Source organism: Ovis canadensis, chromosome 9, assembly GCF_042477335.2.
Source record: "Ovis canadensis isolate MfBH-ARS-UI-01 breed Bighorn chromosome 9, ARS-UI_OviCan_v2, whole genome shotgun sequence".
NCBI classification, from domain to species: Eukaryota; Metazoa; Chordata; class Mammalia; order Artiodactyla; family Bovidae; genus Ovis; species Ovis canadensis.
Window position 1 is genome coordinate 74,854,528 of NC_091253.1, and position 14,641 is coordinate 74,869,168.

A 14,641-nucleotide genomic window follows, 5' to 3' on the forward strand; every position below is an offset into this window, starting at 1 on the left:
CTTTGAATATATATACTCACATAAACTCACAAATCCTTGATAAAAGGGAAAGATGATTATCTTAAGGATAATATTATATATCAAGTATTTAGTGTTTTAATATAGAATCTGTAAGAGTGAATGTGGGTTGGGTTTTAGTTAGAATTGACACAGTAGGAATTAACATTTTGAATTACATTTTCCTCCTACTCTAAGGTTACATAACCATTTTATAAAAAATATATATGAAAGAACTTTTACTAAGACATAGATGAACTAGAATCATTAAACACTTTTCAATAGATCACCATTTAGTGATTTTAAGTGACAGTTTTGAGTGGTTTCTTATTTTCTTTGCTTTCCCAAATATTCTTCTTAGCTGTGTCCAGACTGACATTGGACCTTTGTTTTCTCAATTTCTAGCTAATAAATTGGGAGTGTTTAATACATAGTTTCTAAACGTATAACCAATTTAATTGAATAATTCAGCTATTACCTATAAACTTTGAGTTTCATTGAATTGAGCATTTTCATAATGTATCATGATGAAATAATCTAGATCATGCAATTAAGTTTTCCCCTTAGTGCCTTCAATTTGCACCTCCCTCCTTTTCTAATCACTTCTTCATATTAACATCAGAGGGCCAAACTAGATGACTTCACTGTTCTTTTCCAAACCTCAAATATTATGGGCTTCATAGGGGTTACCCTGACAAGGCTATGACTATGCTATTATGTTTAAAATGCATAATGAATCTGCACAGTGCAGGACTAAAATAAAAGGAGAGAGTTGAAAGTAACATTCAAGTTTTTCCATAATGCTTTGCCCGGAGCTCATCATTCTTTTAACCTAGTGCCCAGCCTAGACTTGGGAAATCAGTCAGGAAAGTCTGCATTAGTATTTGAGGGAAAAGTAGGAGATAAAAGTTTGTTTCAGGAAGAAGGCATAGCATTGGTTCAGTATGATGGGATTGGAAGATAGAGGGATGGGGCTTGATGAATTCAGAGGCCTCTAAATAATGTAATACTTTGTAACAGCACTAAGCAGATTAAAATTTATCCTGTGGCAACAGGAAGCTGCTTCAGTTTAGAAGTGGCATGACTTGAGCCCCTCCCAGCACGAGGTTATTTACCGTCTCAGTGGACAAACATAGAGTCCACCTCCAGATAACTGGTCTCACTGAGAGCTCGCTTGGCTAACTTAGGTATTGGTTTAGGTGCTGTTTGGTGCCTGGATGCATGGAGCAGTAAAAAATAATGAGGTTGACATCAAGAGATCATTTGATGAATTGCTACTTTATGTGAGAGAGCAGTTTCAATGAGACTTTTCACCATGAAAAATGAATGGCATTTAACTTTTAAAAATAAGTGAAACAAAATATTCAGAATTCTCATTTGGCACAGGCCAACAGGGTCTTAGATTCCTAAAGAGAACTTTGTAAATTTTTAAAAGGAGAATGTTTTTTTCTGCATCTGTGAGTAAAATTACATGCAGTTGACTCACCTGCCAATTTCTGGATCCCACACTAAGTGGGAACATCACCAAGGATAAGACTGGAGCCAGGGAGGGCAGAATGGTAGTGGGCTGGAAGCAGTCTTACCCTGGCACTTGCCAGATTACCCGCCATATCCCAGGCTATGTTTTGAGCCAGTTTCCACTGGATCAAACAGACTACTGTCAGTTCCTGTGTAGCTAACTATGGTGGGTTTCATTTCTAAGACTCTAATTAAGGTTTCTAAAGATTTCCTTTAGTTTTTCCAGAATTCTATTTAGGTACTAACAAAACAAGCCTGAGAGTAGCTGAGGAAAGCTTTTTTTTTTATTTTTCTTTTTCTAAGTTCATTCTTCTCTCTTCTCTCCTTTCTTTCTTTCTGTTATATACTAGTGCAACTCTTCCTCCCCCATTCCCCAAGTATCCACATAGCCACTCTAACTCACACAAAGAAATATGTCTGAGAGCCTTCTCTGCCTATAGTCTTTGTTCTTTAGCCTTTTATATTTTGACAAAAAAAGTTTTGCTTATTATTTATTATAGTTTATCCTCTGGGAGTCTCTCACAGTTTCCAATATATACTTAATATTTTAGCTGTTTTTAAAATTATCATTGTCTCAAATATTTTATATAGATTAAATATGTACATGTTTATATATTGTAATTAATAGAAATAACCTTCTCTTACAATTGATTTTGTAAACACAAAGAACTACAAAATCAAATGCATTGTGAAAAGTTGCTAATGTGTATGGATTTCTATGGGCTTCCCTGGTTGCTGAGTGGTAAAGAACTCAGCCTGCCAATGCAGGAGATGTGGGTTCAATCCCTGGGTTGGGAAGATCCTGTAGGGAAGGAAATGGCAACCTACTCCAGTATTTTTGCCCAGGAAATCCCATGGACAGTAGAGTCTGATGGCCCACAGTCCATGTGGTCACTAAATAGACACAATTTAGCAACTGAACAACAACAATGGATTTCTATGTGTTAAAATTAGAAAATAGAAAATAATTTGTTTTTATCAGAATTTACAGAGCAAAGGAGGTCACTATAAAATGTTTTTATAAGAAAATCCAGGGCTTCAATTCACTTAAAGATTGCTCTCTCCACCCAACTCCTCTCTATCACAATTGTATAGAAATGTAGGCATTATTGGCAAATTAATGATCCACCCATGTCAACCAGTCTTCAATCCTAAAACTGTGGAACATCTTTAAGAAGAAAAGAAACCTTTTATCTGCCACAGACCTTGAATAAGGATTGTTCAAACCAAAAGGGAGAGATGAAATCATAATATATTGCAGTTCTATGATCCCATAGCTGAACTAAGATTTATTTCAGATAGCTTAAATGTAATTGTTAACAGAATTGGGTTATACATTTTATTCATTGACCTAAAGTTCAACCCTGATGCATTAGCTAGGGATAGATTTAGGCTATCTTTTTTAAATTTTGAACTTTTTTCTCTAGAATGGAATGATCAAACTTCCTCATGAGGAAGAAGGATTAGATGCTTTATAAAACCTTGTGATTGTTCAGTTTTGCTGATGGAAAACAGAACACGTTAATTTTTATAATTAGCATTGGAATTACTCACTTTGAATTTCACAAACCGTCTGCCTAACTCAATTTAGTAACAATCAATGACTCTTTCACTCACACCTAGACAGTAACCTGAATAAAACTGGCTTTATCTAGGACCAATCTCTGCATGGAGTCTCCTTCACAGATACATCCTAGAGCCATGATGAATGGTTATCATAGGTCTCCTATAATGGGTTGACACAGGGATTTTCATGATTTTCTACAGAGAAATATTCCTTAAAAAGTGTTCCTGATGCCCATATCGTTCGTCCCTTTTCCTTGCTATGTCTTGTTTTAAATATTTCTGAGTTTACTGCATATCCAGAACATATTGTTCCAACACTTGCACTCAATTCAAATTCATCTTGGTATTTATGCCCTCTAGTGAGGGCTAAGTGCCATTAGGTGGAGGTTTTGATGGATCTGAGTTCACTAATAGCACCAAACACTCCATGTCATAACCTCAGTGCTTACAAAAGCAACACAATAACAGAAATAAATTAGGTGGGTTGAATAAAACAGTCTGTCCTTTTAAGGATGAGGTATTATTTCTCACTTTTAATAGAGATATGTTTGTTAACAAACATTTCTCTGTTTAACAACAATAATAAACAAGAATGCAAGAATATCATTAACAGCTGACAACGATGTTCCCATTAGCACATACAGTCTCTTCATGCACATTTGAAAGAGCATATTCCAAGAGATAAATGGCTTGAACTAATGGTTACTAAGGCACTTTAATTGGAAATTCAACAGCAGAAACCAGTCCTTTGGGGAGTATGTCAGGCTGCTGGAACAGGTTAGAAGTCATATATCAACCTCCCCTCCCTTTTGAGAAAACGCACAAATGTCCCAGGAAACTGGATGTTCTTACCTATGAACAATGTTCCAGATAGTTATTTTAAGAAAATGCTTTCTGAGATCCTTATTTTTGTGAATTTGTGTAAATCAGTGAAGTTTTTCAGGTCCAATCCTCTGGCACCTAGAGTCCAGCTGAAATATCCTATCCAGAATTGTGCATTTTCCCCCAGAGGGGTAATTTCAACCTCAGTCTACACTGTCCTTTTGACTTTGCACTGACATTCTGCTTATATTTGATTCTTTTTTGTCATCTGGCACTGCAATTTTTCTAGTAATTTAGCTGCTTGTTGTTGGTGGTGTTATTCAGTCATGTCTGACTTTTTGCAATCCCATGGACTGCAGCCTGACAGGGTTTCCTGTCCTTCACTACCTAATTTTCAGAAAATGCATTCATAGCATTGTAACTGTGAAGGCTTGGAAATTCATTGTATACACAGACATTAACTATACCCCTCAATTTTTCTCCAAATTGGAGACCTGGGCATAGAGATGACAGATTATAAAGAGTTTGCCATAGATGCATTAATTGGTGGTATTGTTCCATTACTCAGCCATGTCCAACTCTTTGCAACCTCATGGATAGCAGCACACCAGACTTCACTGTCCTTCACCATCTCCGGGAGCTTGCTAAAACTTATGTCCATTGAGTCAATGATGCCATCCAACTATTTCATCCTCTGTCACTGCCTTCTCCTCATGCCCTCAATCTTTCCCAGCATCAGGGTCTTTTCTAGTGAGTCAGCTCTTTGTATCAGATGGCCAAAGTACTGGAACTTCAGCTTCAGCATTAGTCCTTCCAGTGAATATTCAGAGTTGATTCTTTTAAGATTGACTGGTTTGATCTCCTTGCTGTTCAAGGGACTCTCAAGAGTTTTCTGTAGCACCACAGTTCAAAAGCATTAATTCTTCAGCACTCAGACCTTTATGGTCTAAATCTTACATCAGTACATGACTACTGAAAAAATGATAACTTTGAGTAAATGCACCTTTGTCAGCAAAGTGATGTCTTTGCTTTTTTAATATACTGTCTAGATTTGTCATAGCTTTTCTTCCAAGGAGCAAATGTCTTTTAATTTCAGGCTGCAGTCACTATCTGCAGTGATTTTGGAGCCCAAGAAAATAAAAACTGTCAGTTTCCCTTTTTTTCCCCATCTGTTTGCCATTAAGTGATGGGACCAGATGCCATGATCTTAATTTTTGAATGTTGAGTTTTAAACTAGCCTTTTCACTCTCTTCTTTGACATTCATCACGAGGCTCTTTAGTTCCTCTTTACTGTCTACCATTAGAGTGGTATCACCTGCATATCTGAGGTTGTTGATATTTCTCCCTGCAATCTTGATTCCAGCTTGTGATTCATCTAGCCTGGCATTTCCCATGATGTGCTCTGCCTGTAAGTTAAATAAGCAGGGTGACAATATGCAGCCTTGTCATACTCCTTTCCCAATTTTGAACCAGTCTGTTTCATGTCTGGTTCTAATTGTTGCTTCTTGACCTGCATATGGGTTTCTCCAGAGACAGGTAAGATGATCTAGTATTCCCACCTCTTGAAAAATTTTCCAGTTTGTCATGATCCACACAGTCAAAATCTTTAGTGTAGTGAGTGAAGTAGGCGTAGATGTTTTTCTGGAATTCTCTTGCTTTTCTATGATCCATTGGATATCGGCAATTTGATCTCTGGTTCCTCTGCCTTTTCTAAATCTAGTTTGTATATATGTAAGTTCTTGGTTCACCTATTCTTGAAGCCTAACTTGGAAGATTTCGAGCATTATCTTCAGTTCAGTTCAGTTGCTCAGTTGTGTCCGACTCTTTGAGACCCCATGAATTACAGCACACCAGGCCTCCCTGTCCATCACCAACTCCCGGAGTTCACTCAAACTCATGTCCATTGAGTCGGTGATACCATCCAGCCATCTCGTCCTCTGTCGTCCCCTTCTCCTCCTGCCCCCAATCCCTCCCAGCATCAGAGTCTTTTCCAATGAGTCAACTCTTCTCATGAGGTGGCCAAAGTACTGGAGCTTCAGCTTTAGCATCAGTCCTTCCAAAGAACACACAGGACTGATCTCTAGCATGTGAAATGAGTGCAATGTGAGGTAGTTTAAACATTCTTTGAAATTCCTCTTCTTTGGGATTGAAATGAAAACTGACTTTTTTCCAGTCCTTAGCCACTGCTGAGTTTTCCAAATTTGCTGGTATATATGCTTTAAGAGCATCTTTTAGGATTTGAAATAGCTCAGCCTGAATTCCATTACCTCCACTAGCTTTGTTTGAGTAATGCTTTTTCAGGCCTGCTTGACTTCACACTCCAGAATGTCTGATTCTAGGTGATGACTACACCATCATAGCTGCTATTGTGGCTCAATTGTGTGGCTTAATTTGATTCAGGCTTACTCAAGAACTGAACCAGATTCAAGAAGCAGTAAGTAAGATAGAATTTTTACCTTGATTTTCTTTGAGCTGGGATGCAAAGGTTTTAAACAATGCAGTAACTAGAAAGCATCCCAAATATTTTTCTAAGCTATATTTTCCCCCGTCTCCCATTCAAGGTAGTTGTTACATATAAAAATCAACACCATCTTTGTTGTGATCATTTTTTTCCTCTGATGACTACACATACATTTCTCTAATCATTAAGCTGTTCTTCTCTTTCTTCCAATTTTCCTTTTCTCAGCCCCATGCTCTTGCTCACATATTTTAGGCCCTTCTCCTTAATACTTAACCCTAAGGTTAGCCAAGACCTACCTATTAACTCCAATGTACTCTGCCCCCAGGAAAGACTAGTTCATCCCATTCTAATGGTTTTGAATTAAAATTCTTTCTCCATAGAAGCTTGGTAAATACAATTTTCCACTTCATTATAAGAAATTATGCATTGGTTTAAAAAAAAGAAATCAAGTTTTTAACCTGTCTTTTCAAACTACTCTCTAATTTGCATTTCTACTTTATAACTACCTGCTTCTATATTTGCCAGTAATAAACCAGCCAATGAATTTCAAAAACCTTGAAAGAGATACTGTGCCTTGAGATTTAGAATCAAACGAGAAAGTTCTCTTCCTAGGTGTCAAACAGTGAGCACTAAGTCACCTAGAGTTTTCTGTAAGACAGTTGGACATAAATTGTCTTCTATCTCTGTTGCAGTCATAGAAGGAAACTTTTCTTGAATATAAGGATTTATTATTCATTGATGAATGTCTTTTAAAAAATGCTACTGAACTGTACTCATTCAGACTGAAGAATGAGAAGGATTTATTTGCAGACCAAAAATAAGATTTCTGTTAAAATGTATTCATAATTTTTCTATAATCTGAAACACATATTATTTACATTTTAAAATCAGATGTTACTTGATAGTTTAAAACTATAAAATCACTTAACTGTTCATGAAAAAATTTGTACTAATCTAGAAATTATATGCCTTATTACATTTCATTTTAATAAGTATGCTACTCAAGATCATTTTAGTCTCTCTTCTTAGTTTCTCCTCTTGTCTGTAATCTCTGTTTATGTCCTAGAGCTTGGTCTTGAATATTTTCTTCTGTTTATTTCCACTCATTCTATTCGTAATTTCCATCCAGTCTCCATCCTTAAATAACATCTCTGTGTTGAAGGCTCTCAAATTTCCACCTCCAGCCTATTTCTCTGTCTGCAGTCTGGAGTCATCTATTCAACTTCTTCCTCAATATCTCTCCTTAGATGTTTAATAGGCATCTCAAACGTAGCCTGTCCAAAACTAATCAGATTCCCTGGTCATTCCAAATCTGATACTGTCACAGACTTTCACCATCATCATTAATAGCTCATCCATTCTTCTAGTAATTCTAGCAAAAACTCTTAGGAGTAATTTCTGACTCCTTTCTTTCTGTCATAACTGTTCACAATCCATCAGAAAATATGTTAAGCTCTACTTTGAATACTTATTTTCAAAACCCATCTGCTTGTTACTTCCTTAACTGCTGACACTGGTTCAAACAACCATCGTCTATGACCTAGATTACAGCAGCAGCCTTCCGACTAGTCTCACTGCTTCTGCTCTCACTCCTGTTCAGTTCTGTAGAAACCATTTGTTATTCAGCTTACCTCTGCCCACCTATTAGTTTCTTCATAGTTATTTCTCCTCTAGGACTAATACGTATATACTATCTGCTTCTCTCCCTGTTTTTACCTGGCTGTTTGTCCCCCATGCACTGCTTGACTGTAGATAGCAACACCCACTTTGATATAAAGCAATCCCTTCAACAAAAATGGAAATGGAATATTGGCCTTCTGGATTACGTGGTCATGTTCTTGAATATAATTAGGATGTAATACATTCATTGAACTACATTATAGATAAAGAGGATTACATTTAATAAAATACATTGGAAGAGTCAGATGAATGCTATTGGCTCAAAGCATTCGATTTAATCAAGGATGCTGAGTTAAGACTAACTGAAAGAAAAGTTGTCACTCCCTTGTGAAGACTCATCATAATTTCTAGTATTATTATCATTTTGGCCTCCCTGAGAAGAAAAACAGTAGAAGCAAAATGTATGACTAACAGTGTTTTCAGGCAAAATTTCCTGTTACTTTGGGATTGGCAACCTATACCATACCCACTAAGGAAAAAGATTTTTTAGTATCCCCCTCCATAAAACCCGAGGTTCAGATACCTCCTTTGTGGTTTACTAAGTGGATTCTGACTTATTTCTCTTAATCATAACACAGCCATCCCACTACCAATTTATATAAGCAACAAAAGAAAAGTAGGAGAGATTGAGATATCTATCTATCTGTTAATGTCTATGTATCTAATTAAATTGTTACAGTCAAGGTTGTTCAGCTTTTACTTTATCTCCTCATAGGAAGGGAGAGCATCTTCTCTTTTCCAGCTGCTGAAATGAATGAAGGAATGAATCACCAACTACTGGTGCATTATCAGCATCCTCCCCTCCATCCTCCAACGTGATCACAGATGCATCTTGGGTGGGTGGGTGGAAGAAATAATAATTTTAAATTAATTTGGACTAAATGTTTTTAATATTGAAAGTGATGAGAATTTTAGAGGCTGCACCAAACATTTCTTTAAGGAGAATAAGATTTATCAGTGCATGTTTGAAGGCTATATTTAAGGATGAAAGAAGAAAGGGAGAAATTTCTGTTTGTGTTCCATGACTTTCATAATACTCCATAAAATGCTTATTCAGTCAAGAACTTCCTTGTTCTCAGTGGAGAACTCCCTGAAGAACTATGGCTTCCTACCCATAATGGGATGTCTGAGAGAATTCCTTGAGTGAATAGGATGGGACTAGAGTCCCTGGGAAAATTGACAGCAAGACTGGACTTGCTTGCCAATGAACTTACCCTTTGAGAATAAAGGATTTTTTTCTTGAGTCTCAGTTAGCCTCAAAAGAAAGGAAATCCTTCTCATTCACAGACATTTCACTCTTTGGAGGTAGTTAATTTGAGGGAGCAATTACTGTAACAATCTGATGCATAAACCAGAATATATTTATGGTTCTCATAGAAAGAATGTATATTCACACATGTTTGCCTATTCATATCTAACAATAGACTCTTCTTTTAGTTACATATTAAGGTAGTATTAAATTCCTAGTGGACTACCATAGGGAAAACTAATTTAATAGCAATCTTCAGGAGTTTGCGCCTAATTTCTATAGAGCTGGGCAAGAGAAGAGTAGAAGTTGTTATAGAAACGAAAAGAGGTTCATACCTAGGATTGCTTCTCTGCATTCCTGGCACTTTAATATCTATATTTCTGGCTTTGTCTTTTTACCCAAGATAGAGATGCAACTTGTTTCCCATAATTTTCCTTGAAGCATCATCCAGTATGCTGAGGACAGAACAAGTGGTTACTTTGTTGTTATTCTTGTTCAGTCACTCAGTCATGGCCAGCTCTTTGTGACCCCATGAACTGCAGCATGTCAGGCTTCCCTGAGCTTCACTATTTCCTAGAGTTTGGTCAAACGTATGTCCATTGAATCAATTATGCACTATGAAGCAAGTTAAAAAAAAAATAAGGAAGGAAATGGAACCCTCCTTGTTTATAATCCCTGAGATCAAAACCTAATCTGTCTTCAGGTCCTTAATCCCCTTCTGAGCACCTGTCATTTCTAAAATGAAAGAACACCAAGATTCTGTAGCATTTTTATTCAAAAGACATTTATCTGAATACAGTCTGAAACATTTCTGACTCTTTTATATCTTAAAGCATACTGGGTATCTTGAATTTGTCCATTCTACTTAAAGCAACACAGAAATGAGTCAGTACTCCAGCAAGAATTATTTATAACAGACTTTCTTCAGGCCTTAGAAAAATGAAACAGGATAAATGAATTTTGTCTACTTTATCATTTATGCTTTGCTTTCATTGTTTAAAGTAGGGAGGGGGATTAGAGGCGGTAATCTGTATTTCACTAATAGATGGAAATTACCTTTTTATGCCAGGAACCTGAGGGTTTATCCAGGAGAATCTTGGAGCTACAGATTAGCCATATTCTCTTAGATTTTGTCACCATGGTCTGTGAGCCAAGAGTTGTAAAATGACCTGAGGGATTGGAATAGAGTGCGGGTTTTATTAACAATGCAGATTTCTGGTTCCTACGTTATACTTACTAAATCTGCATTTTAATAGGTTTTTAATATAAACTCATCTCTAGATGTCTGGGCTTCCTTGGTGGCTCAACTGTAAATAATCTGCCTGCTGGTGCAGGACGCACGGGTTTGATCCCTGAGTCAGGAAGATCCCCTGGAGAAGGCAATGGCAACCCACTCCAGTATTCTCACCTGGGAAATCCCATGAACAGAGGAGCCTGGCAGACTAACACAACTTAGGGACTAAACAACAACAAAATGACACCTGTAGATGTCTAAAAAGCTTTGAAGTCTTCAAAAGCAGTAGCCACCGCATGAAACCAAAAGGTATTTTCCTCACTAACTATAAGCTACAGAAACAAAGAACTACTAGATTTTCTCATACAGAATTATTGGACCTAATTTCATGTGCCCTATGCACAGGGATGTTAAATAAGCCAAAATATTGCAGTTTGGAACAGAGAAAGGTTTATTGCTTGGGCCAAGCAAGGAGAATGGTTAGCTAACACTCAAAAGACCTCAGCTTCCTGGTGGCTTCCAGAGAAGAGATTTTTGTTGTTGTTGTTTTTGTTCTGTTTTTAATTAATTAAGTTTTGGCTGTGCTGAGTTTTGTTGTTTTACATGGGTTTTCTCTAGTTGTAGATACTGTTTGTTGTGGTGCAGGAGCTTCTCATTGTGGTAGCTTCTCTTGTTGTGGAACACAGGCTCTAGGCACACGTGGTTGTGGCACATGGGTTTAGTTGCTCTGCATGAAGCATGTGGAATCTTCTAGGACCAAGGATTGAGCCCATGGCCCCTGCATTGGCAGGCAGATTCTTAGTCATTGTGCCACCAGAGAAGTCCCAGAGAAGAGTTTCTAGATACAGAATTTGAAGTGAGGGATGTAGGGTCAGTGACTTTCTTCTGATTGGTTGGTGGTGAGGTAACAGAGTGGTCTTTCAGGAATCTTGTGTTCAGCCTGAAGTTACTGTCCTCCTCCTACGAAGGACCTTAGTTCTTATAGAGGAACTCTGAAAGATATACTGTATCCCCTCACTTTCCTGAGCAATAAATTTTAAATTTGCTCTTTGGGACTCAGGGAAGGTCTAGGAGGCTGAAGATTTTTTTGTTTGTTTTTTTGCTTGTATTTTCTAAAAACAAGAAATGGGATGCATGTACCTGAGAAGGCCGTCCAGGGTTCTGCTTGTTTTCAGTATTTCTCACTTCCTTTCTCTGGTCTTTCTGTCTTCCCCCCATAACCCCCATCTTCTATTCATTTTTTTTCTCTTTTGATAGAACTCACCTCTGACAAAATCTCTGTCAAGAACTCTTTTCTAATGCCCTTGAGATTTTACCTGTCTCTTCCCCACATTTCTAGCCTATCTAGCTCAAACATACACTTATTCTACATGTTAGCTATGAATGTCTTCCTTGTATAAACTATGTGTTTCATGAAGTGAAATATAATGTCACATAAATTTTAAAAAATTGTACCACCTAGCATATCATCTTTGGAGAAGGCAATGGCACCCCACTCCAGACTCTTGCCTGGAAAATCCCAGTACTCTTGCCTGGAAAATCCCATGGGCAGAGGAGCCTGGTGGCTGCAGTCCATGGAGTCGCTAAGAGTCGGACTCGACTGAGCAACTTCCCTTTCACTTTTCACTTTCATGCATTAGAGAAGGAAATGGCAACCCACTCCAGTGTTCTTGCCTGGAGAATCCCAGGGACGGGGGAGCCTGGTGGGCTTCCGTCTATGGGGTCGCACAGAGTTGGACACTACTGAAGCAACTTAGCAGCAACAGCAGCAGCATAATATCTTATATATAGCAAAAGCTAAATAAATGTTTGTTCAGAATAAATACAGAAATAATAAATTAATATCAGGGAAGCACTTAAAATTGTGTGGTTAGAATCTCAGATTTACATTAAAATTGAGTTACTTTGTTTTATCCCCCTAACCATTCATTTCTGTCTTCACTAAACTTATTTTAAGGAGAATAGATATGCTTAAACAAATGTCTTTCTTAGAAAATTAATCCAATACATCTATCATGAAAGTAGTTACTAACTTGGAATTTGAATTTTCCCCTTTCGCTACTTAGATCTGTGTTTCTCATTAAGTCATATGTTTGATGAATTTTTTTTTTATGTACAAAACTGATATAAGAAAGAAACCAGCATTTTTATGCTACTTGATTATTAAAAGGGGTATACCAGGTGGCGCTAGTGGTAAAGGACCCACCTGTCAAGGCAGGAGACATGGGCTCCATCCATGGATCAGGAAGATCCTCTGGAGGAGGGCATGGCAACTCACTCCAGTATTCTTACCTGGGGAATCCCTCGGATAGAGAAGCCTGGCAGGCTATAGTCCATAGGGTGGCAAAGAGTTGGCCAACTGAAGTGACTGCATGCATGCATGGTTATTAAAATAAGTAAGGTATGTATATGAAAACATATGCTAAAGTGGAAAGCATTATGACCACTTGGTATAATGGTTGGTATAGCAGAAAAGGCTATCTGTTTACCTTTAAGTTGTTACTCCATTCATTATACAGAGTTGTAGGTAGGAAATAGCTACCCAACTGAGGGACTTCATGTCACAGCCCTCTTTGCAGCTAGGTATGTCAACTGAGTAAGCAGAAGTAATATAAATAACTTCCAAGCTATGATCCATAGAAAGCATATGCAGAGTGGCCCTCCATGCTCTGTTTCCTGTCAGCTGAAATGGAAATGGCCTCCATAGCAATCTAGGAAATGGCCTACTGAAAATGACAGAGGCTTTGTCATTCTGGGTCTTGAAAGACTAGGAGGAAAGCTGTTCTGCTGACAGGTATACTTCATTGTATTGGTACATGATTATGCCAAGGAAAAATTTTGCCAGAGTTAAACAGGCAAGGAAGATTTTATTCAAGATGGTTGCAGTGGGGAGGATAGATTGAACGCAAATGCACTGAGGGAAGATTGTTAAGGGCTGAGATCAGCTAGTTGAAAATTAATGGAGAAAGTTGAGTAAGGGGGTCCAGAGTCTTTAAGAAGCCTGTTTAAAGTTTAGTCAAACTGAAAGCCATTTTGGTCAAGTGAGGAAGTATTCTCTTAACTTACTAAAATTTAGATATTTATTTATTTTATCAGCTACAGTCATCCAATTCACACACAATTAGGAGAGAGGAAAACCCAAATAGAAATAGTTCATCCTAGCCTCACCCCACTGTAGTATTATAATACATAACAATACCTACTTATATTTTTTTATTAAATTAAACTATTTTTTCAAAGGTTACATCTTAAATCTGTTTTATTTTCTTTTCTAAGATTTCACCTTAATCTTCTGCTTACATCGAAACTTTAACATCAACCTATGTTGAAAATGACACATATAACTGAGAACTCCAGATTCTATTTTCTCTTGTTTTTATTGTATTTCACAGTCCTTTTTGCCTCAGTAGTGAATCTTATTATCTTTCCACGTAAAACTTCTTTTTGTTTTGTGTTTCCTATTTTAGCGAATGGAATTATCTTCTATAATGTAGTTCATGACAGGGGCCCAATAACCAATTTATCTTAGCCCAACTCTTTTATCTTGCTCACTCATTGCATGTAATCAGTAAATGCTTTAGAATCTGCCTCCTAAATATCTCTCATATTCAACCCTTTCCAGTTAAAACCACAAATCAGAACCTGATTATACCTTTGCAGATAATTGTAACAGTTTCCTAATTGATCTCACCAACTCCAGGTGCACTGTTCCTAATCCATTATCCCTGTAGCCTCCATTTAAATGAAAATTGTATTTTTTTATCTATACATGTGTATGTAGCTTTAAAAAATTTTTCAATTGACTATTTTCATTTTCCTTAATGTAACTTATCAGGTCCTTTTCTATTCTTTTTCCTTCATCTATCATCATTTCTTGGTTCCCTAATATATATATATATATATATATATATATAATATATATATATATATATATATATATATAATGCTAATTCAGCCTTCTACTCTTAAGCACACGCTGTTTCTTCCATTTACAGTATCCTCTGTCTGTCTCTTGGTGAACTCTGACTTATCCTTGAAATGGAGTCTCTTCTATGAAGCACTGGCTGGAATCAAGATTCCCAGGAGAAATACCAAAAAACTCAGATAGGCAGAT

General features: G+C 37.1%; 1 protein-coding gene across 2 annotated transcripts in view; it reads left to right on the forward strand.

Moving 5' to 3' along the window:
* Positions 1–14,641, forward strand: part of CSMD3 (CUB and Sushi multiple domains 3) — a 1,383,361-nt gene that overhangs the window by 906,977 nt on the left and 461,743 nt on the right. The window lies entirely within an intron of this gene.